The sequence below is a fragment of the Nicotiana tabacum genome, chromosome 20 (assembly GCF_000715075.1).
Source record: "Nicotiana tabacum cultivar K326 chromosome 20, ASM71507v2, whole genome shotgun sequence".
NCBI classification, from domain to species: Eukaryota; Viridiplantae; Streptophyta; class Magnoliopsida; order Solanales; family Solanaceae; genus Nicotiana; species Nicotiana tabacum.
The window spans coordinates 160,279,755-160,287,502 of NC_134099.1; positions in this window are offsets into that span (position 1 = coordinate 160,279,755).

A 7,748-nucleotide genomic window follows, 5' to 3' on the forward strand; every position below is an offset into this window, starting at 1 on the left:
GATGTTCGACACTACCACAAGTAAAACATTCTAATTTATTTTTATAATTTCTGTCTGTTCTATATTTCCTAACATGTCTATCTTTGTCTAAATATGGCTTTCTAGCTGATGATTTTCTAATAATAATTTTTTCTATTATATCCTTTATTGTATTGCGGTTTATATTTTCTATATTTTTTTTCTTTTATACTCATTTTTATCATAACTCTGCGTTGTGTATACAGTCGATCTACAAAAACTCATATTATTTTGTTTTAATTGCTTCTGTATTTGTAGATTGGTACATTTTTCTAGTAGTACTTCAATTATATGTTGTATTTTATGTCCTATAGACCATTTTGCATGAGGATTCTGTATTACTCCTTCTCTTTTATACCATCTTTCTTCTATTTCTCTTCCTAAAACTCCTAGTAATTTATTGAATAATTTTTTACCTAAATTCTGATGAAAAGCATTCCCGCTTATAGTACAATAAAAAAATAATCATTTAAAAACTTTTTTATATGAAACCAACTACTTATACTTAATTGTTCTAGTTTTATTAAAGCATTTTTCTGTAATACTACTAATCCACTATTTGGATCTTCTCCTGTAATTAAACTATATATCTTATTTGTAAAATTATAAGGATTTGCTCCCATTGCTATTAACATTTGGAAATCTTGTGGGAATTCTGTTTTATAGGCTTCCCATAGGCCTTTGGTTGATTCTCCTAAGAAAGTTTCCATATATTTATACATTGTTTCTGCATCTGTATCATTATAAGTTTTTATAAAGTCCGCTACTACTATTCCTTTCCATAGGTCTATTACTGAGTTCCACATTTGTGGATTATGAGCCGCTATATTTAATATTTTACCCTTACTTCCTCCTTCCTGTAGTCTTATAGGTTCTTCTATAGGCATTCTTTTTCCTGATGGTTTTACAGTTTCTATTTCCGTGTGGTGATCTATTCTGTAAACTCTTTGTCGAGGTACATTCCCTGTGCTTGTATCTACTGTGCTTTGATAGGTTGTTCTTTGGAAAGGGCTTGGGCTAGAACTAGTTGATTCCATTAATTCTTTTAGGCTTATTAAGGATTCTGTTTCTGTTTCTTCATAACTATCTTGTATTTCATCAAAAATTTTATCTAATTTCTCTGATTTTTTCTGTAAAATATCTTCTTTTCTATATCCCTAATTATCTGTTCTTAATTCACATTTCTTAAAGTTTTCTTCTACTTCGCTTAAGGTTAACTTTCTAAGTTTACATCCTTTACACTGGAAAGTCTGAGTTTTATTTTTCTTAACTAGTTTCTTTGCTCTTTCTAGTGCTATATCTACCTCAAATTCGTCTGGTATTACTTCTATGTTCATAAACTCAGTATCAGTATCTTCTACTGTGCTTTTCGTTGTATCGTCTATTTCCTTTTGGGTAGAATAATTATAATTAGTGAATCTAATTGAGGTTTCTCCTTTTGAGTTTGTGTACATTAAATGCAATTCTGGCTTAAATATTTTTGGTTTTGCAAAGTCTTCTAAATTCCATTCTAGTCCAGCATATTCTTCTGGATTTATTTTAATAGGCTTTATTAGTTTTATTCCTTTATTTCCCATTACCTCGACTACATCGTCTACTTTAATTTTGAATCTTGTATTACTACTTGTTGCCATTTTTCCTATGAAACCTACACATATTAATAAATTATTTCCATTGTTCATTTCTTCATATCTTTTAGTCTGTATTCCTATTTTAATATTTTTTCCAAATTATGCTACATTTATCATAAAATCTGGGCTGATATAAAATATTCCTCCATTATTTGTCATGTCTACCTCTGTTAAACCTAGTATGAATTTCTTTTGATCTGACCATCTGTCATCATATACTACTACTAATACTTTAGTTCCTAAGTTTTTTCTAGTTAATCCTTTTAATCCGATTACTATTAATCCCATATGCATTAAATTCCTTTTATAGTTCTTTATTTGTCTTACTGAATCTGGATTTACTAAATTTAATGTAGCTACTTTACTTCCTATAGCTGATAATTGTTCTTCTCTATAATGTCTATATAGTTGAGAATTATTTGAAAAATACCCTGTATTATATAATATTTTTGGATTTAGTAACCTTAGTTGATTCTGCTGAAAAGTCTGTATGTCTTTATCTATATCTATTATTTCATCTAGTCTCTGATTGTCATCTTGTCTTTTTCTAGTTATGATTCTTGTTAACATATTATTACCTATTCTATTATCTGAAAAACTTACTCTTGATCTTTCTTCGTTTCTCCCACCTGGAAGAAAGTCCATTTTTGTGGTTTTCTTATTTTAATTCTATCTTTTTGTGGTGTTATTTCAACTCTTTTTAATTGCTTTATTAGATCGTCAACCTTTGGGATTTCTGTTTTTATCTTTTTTTCTTTAATAATTTTATCTAGTTTTTTATTAATTTCTAAAAGTAATATTATTAAAGTATTATTTTGTTTTATTATTGTTTGATCTGTCTTTCCTTGAGGGATATAACTAGTTAGTCCTTCTGGGTTGGTTGAATTCTTTTTGTAAGTTTTAATGCTTCTTCATATATTGGGTCTAATTCTATATCACTCATGAAAGAGCGATTTCCTTTATTTTGTCTATTTCTTCCTTTAAAACACTGATCTCACTTTTTAATACTTCTACTTGATCTGTTATTCTTTCTATTAGCCTAGTCGTTTGTGTTTCTAATTCCTGAGGTTTTTTCTGTAATAGCTTTAATTAATTTTTCTATTTCGTTTTTCGTAGGTATTTTTTCTAGATTAAACTTATTATTTAAATATTGTATTTTTCTGTCTATTTCTAGTTCTTGTGATTTTATGAAGTCTAAATTTTGTTCTAGTTTCTCTAGAGTCTTTTTCTGTTTAATTTGTAATGCTTCTACTAGTTCTAGTGTTCTTATTAAATTTTTATTATTTTCTTGTGTTTTTTATCCAAAATTTATTATTAAATCTACTATTGTATTGTATTGTTTATCTTCGCTATGTAATATATGTTCTCCACTGCTAAAATTACACTTAATTACCATATTATCTTTTACTATTCTATACTTCTTTTCTGGATATATTTTTAAATCTAAATATTCTAGGTTATTTAAGGTAGTTATATTGTCTATCCTAAGGGTATCCAAATTTTTCTTTTCTTAAAGAACTTTATTCGTTGATTTTGTGAATATATTTCTCCTTCTATACTTTGTATTTCCCACTCTAAATCTGATATGGTTTCTAAGCTAATACTTCTTTTAATTATATAACCTTGTTCTCTATTTATTTTGGAATCTGATGCTTCTATTTGTTTAGCTAGTTCTAGAGTTGATGATAGTAGTGTTTTAGTTCCTTTTAGTATTTTCTTTAGCTCTGCTTTTCTGACTGTATCTCTTCTTAAAAGCCAATAGTTAAAGGCTATTTCTTTGGCTATAGGATGTTGTCTTAACATATGGTTTACCCTAGTGGAATATATTTTATCTTATTTCTAGTTGTTTGAATATAACTTTTTTCCTCTTGTATTTCAATACTTGTTCTTTCTATTTCATGAAAAAGGAAATTCTGAAAATCCTCGGTATTAAAAATATCTAATTCTAATTCTAATATTCTTATATATTTTTTTATAATTTCTAATGGTCTTATAGCTAATATATATCAGATGGTGATAGTAACTTATATATTTGGCGAACAATAATTGTTTCATAAACTGTTTGGTCCAAAAATCTTCTTGCTCTGATATATATATATATAAATTTAACTTGCAATATTAGAAAATTCTTCATATTGGTCCAAGGATAGAAACTTTTCTAGATAGCTTCTTCTGTAGAGAAAAGGGAAAGTTCAGTTTCACACGAAGAAAACAGATAGTCTTTATTTATTTATTTATTTATTTATTTATTAAATAAACAGCAGCCTCTGTATCTTCAACTCCCTTTTCTCTACTTTGAATAAGAAACATATCGAGAAAGTTTAGAACTTTCAAAGTAATTTCCCCCTTTTGCTGCTCCGAAAACAGCTTTTAAAAAGTTATAATTTTATTTATAATTAAGTAATAATAATAAATAAGTTTTAAAATGAAAAAAAATAAATATGTTGATAAAAGCATCCCTAATCCGTCTACAAAACATTTTATATGATGCGTATGCAGAAGGGATTTGATTATTTATCAATTACTAGCTAGTTTGACAAAAACCTTCTTAATTAGTTCCTATTCCTAAATTAATTATAATTCCTAGATTTCAATTTATATGATATTTTTTCCTTTTTAATATGTTAAAAAAGGAATGACATGTTTTTATATTGAAAAATTCTTAAATTCTAATATTTTTATATTTTTTTCATTAATGGCAATCTCTTAATCATGACATGAAAGGTTTATGACCACAAGATTCTAGGAAAAAATTGCACAGAGCGTCTTATTTGGTCGCCCCCATTTAACCTAAACCCATTTTTTAAAAACTTTTAACTTGTACTCATTCTTTAAATAACTTCAGCCCTCTTTCTCCCCCTCCTTCTCCTCCTTTGTTTTCTTCTTCAAGTTACAAAACAAATTGGTATTTATCTCCAGAAGCAACGCTGCTTTAATTATAAGGTCAATTTTTTTAATTGAACAGTTCGGCAGTTGTACTTCTGCTCCAAATTTATAGCAAATTAGTCTTAGAAAAAAGTTTAAGTTACCAGTAGGGTTTGTTTTGGATTGCTCACTGTTGGAAAGCGTTTTTGTAAGGCCAATTGTTTGTGTGCCATTTGGAAATATATATATTTCTTGGTATGATTTTTGTGCAGTATATATTCATACGCCTCTCTACTTATTTTTATTTGTTTGGGCACCGTTATTCCTTCTTTTGTCTCAGAGGACATATATCGAGCATCTTGTGGCTTTCTTAAAAACATAACTTGCTCATTCTAGTCCACTTCAGCTAACAACCACTAGCTACAACTAAGGCAAAACAACAAAAATACAGCTAGAAAATTATAATTGACAAATACAGCAAATTAACAAAAATTTCAGCTTTAGAGCTGAAGTTCGCCAGTTACAAAGACAAAAACTTCAGCTCTAGAGCTGAAGTTTCCCAGTTACAACACAAAGAGCTGAAGTTTTCCAGTTACAACACAAGCTCTAGAGCTGAAGTTTCTCAATTACAACACAAAAACTTCAGCTCTAGAGCTGAAGTTTCCAGTTACAACACAAAAACTTCAGCTCTAGAGCTGAAGTTCGCCAGTTACAAAACAAAAATTTCAGCTCTAGAGTTGAACTTCAGGCCCGGCTACTAGAATGCTGAAGTTTTGCGTGATTGCCTTTGCTACTTCAGCCCTGTGTGCTGAAGTTATGCGAAAAAGCGGGTACACTTGCAATTTTTTTTGCAAAGCGGACACAAGTTAAATTGTGACACAAAAAGCGGGGACAGATGCAAATGCCCCAGATCTAGTAATATATATATATATATATATATATATATATATATATATATATATATATATATATATAAATTTTATATATTTTTTCGACTATTATTTTTACTTAATCAAACATTAACGCATAAAATAAAACAGGTAGAGTAATATTTTCTGAATGACTATTTCTTCATTTAAGAAAATACCAAATTCAATTCTTTCCATTAGCTAGTCAAAAAGAAACAAAGTCATTTCATGGTCAAGGGAATGACCTTTTGGACATGGGCTACGTTCAAAACATTGTTGTTCGTTTATCTGTTGGATTTTAAATTATATATATACTGACCGTGTTTAGAATATTTATACTATTGATGTCTTTTAATATGTAGAAGCAGGTTAGTTATTATTTTTATTACGTCATATCATAAATTTTATTTACAATTACCTTATAAATGATTTGATTGTGTAAATAACTTTTTCACGATTCGTTCATATAAATTAAACTCTTATTTATTTGGTATGGGAAAATTATTTGGTGTTTTTCTTGGGTAGGAAAACGTGTGTAAGCTGGTATGGAGATGTGTCAAATCGAATTCAGGTATTTCAGCAAGTTTAATAATTTGTTTCTAAATTAACCAACTAAGGAGTATCATAAGATATGCGTCAGTGCGTAGGTCTAGAGGCACTTTTGACATGTTTGATGACTATTTTCGTCAAATAAACACGTAGTCAGAGAAATACAACGACCCATTTGTGTGGGCTTCTTTTGGTCCCACATATTTATTAAGGGGAAAAATCATTTCTCATTCTAAACGTGTCAAACAACAACAATCCAGTATAATTTCACTTAGTAGGGTCTGGAGATGGTAGTGTGTACGCAGACTTTACCCCTACCCTGGGGTAGAGAGGCTGTTTCCAAGTAGACTCTTGGCATCGTTCCCTCCAAGAACTTTCCACCTTGCTCTTGGAGAGACTCGAACTCACAATCTCTTGATTGGAAGTGGAGGTTGCTACACATAAATAAGAAGAATTTTAAGAAGATTAATCCAAATAGCCGTTCACTTATCCGTTTAAATTTAAAATAATTGATTGATATATAATATATTCGTAATTCATGTATAATATATGTATAATTATATTTAGTCAGTATATTATTTATATGTAGCGGCTAAAAAATAAATAGTGAATTTAAATGGTTATTTGTATAAAGATCCCAATTTTTTTTAAGATAAGAAATTGAACAGTAATCTTATCTTCTATTTTCAGGTCGCCGTCATTGACGGATGAACTCAAGAGACAACACATGAGTTACCCTTTTAGATTATACATCTGTCATTCTTTTCTTTATTTTTTTTTTATAAAAAAATCTTCCTTTTCGTAAAATTGATTAACTTGACTCACTACTAGAAATTCGGTAATTAGCGATCCAAAAAAGCGACCAATGTTGGTCGGTTTTGGCCAATTACCGATCAAAACTCGTTCAAACAGGCTTGGTCGCTATTTTGGTGGTCGTTTTAGTTCCGACCAAGGTTGGTCGCTAATTACCGACCAAGGTTGGTCGCAAAGGTAAAAAGACCGACTGTGCAATTTAAAAAACATACCGACCAACTTTGGTCGGTAACATATTTTAATAATTTAATTTTACCGACCAAAGTTGGTCGGTATAATTAAATTACGTTATTTTATTAATTATTAAAATTTAAAAATTATCGACCAAAGTTGGTCGGTAAAGTAAAATACATTTTTTTTAAAAAAATAAAAATTTAACAATACCGACCAAAGTTGGTCGGTAAAGTTGAAATCTAGGTAATCCTTGTTCATTAACCGACCAACTTTGGTCGGTAATTTTTATTTTTTTTTAAATTTAGCGACCAACCTTGGTCGTTAATCAGCATATTTTTTTTTATTAGGAACCGACCAACTTTGGTCGGTTTTCTGGGTTTTAATTTTGGCATAAAATGCCTGTTTTGGCAGCTACACCACCTGCCAGCATAGCAAAATTCCTAAATAACAACAACAACAATAACAACAATACAACAACAACAACACAATTCAATAAATACATTAAAACTAACAAATTAAAGTTCAATAGAACTAAAAAATCCAAAACAAAGTTAAACTTATTACAACTAGATCAAAATTGGTTCTATTTGTCTAGTTCAAAGTATATAAAAGTCAAGGAGTATTTTGTACAACATCACTGTTTGATGAACTTTCATCTAAAAGACGATGTCGAGGAGGGTCTTGTGAAGGACGGGAAGAACGGCCACGGGTAGGACGGGAGGAACGATCACGGGGAGGACGGGAGGAACGATCACGGGGAGGACGGAAGGAACGCTCGCGTTCAAGTCGA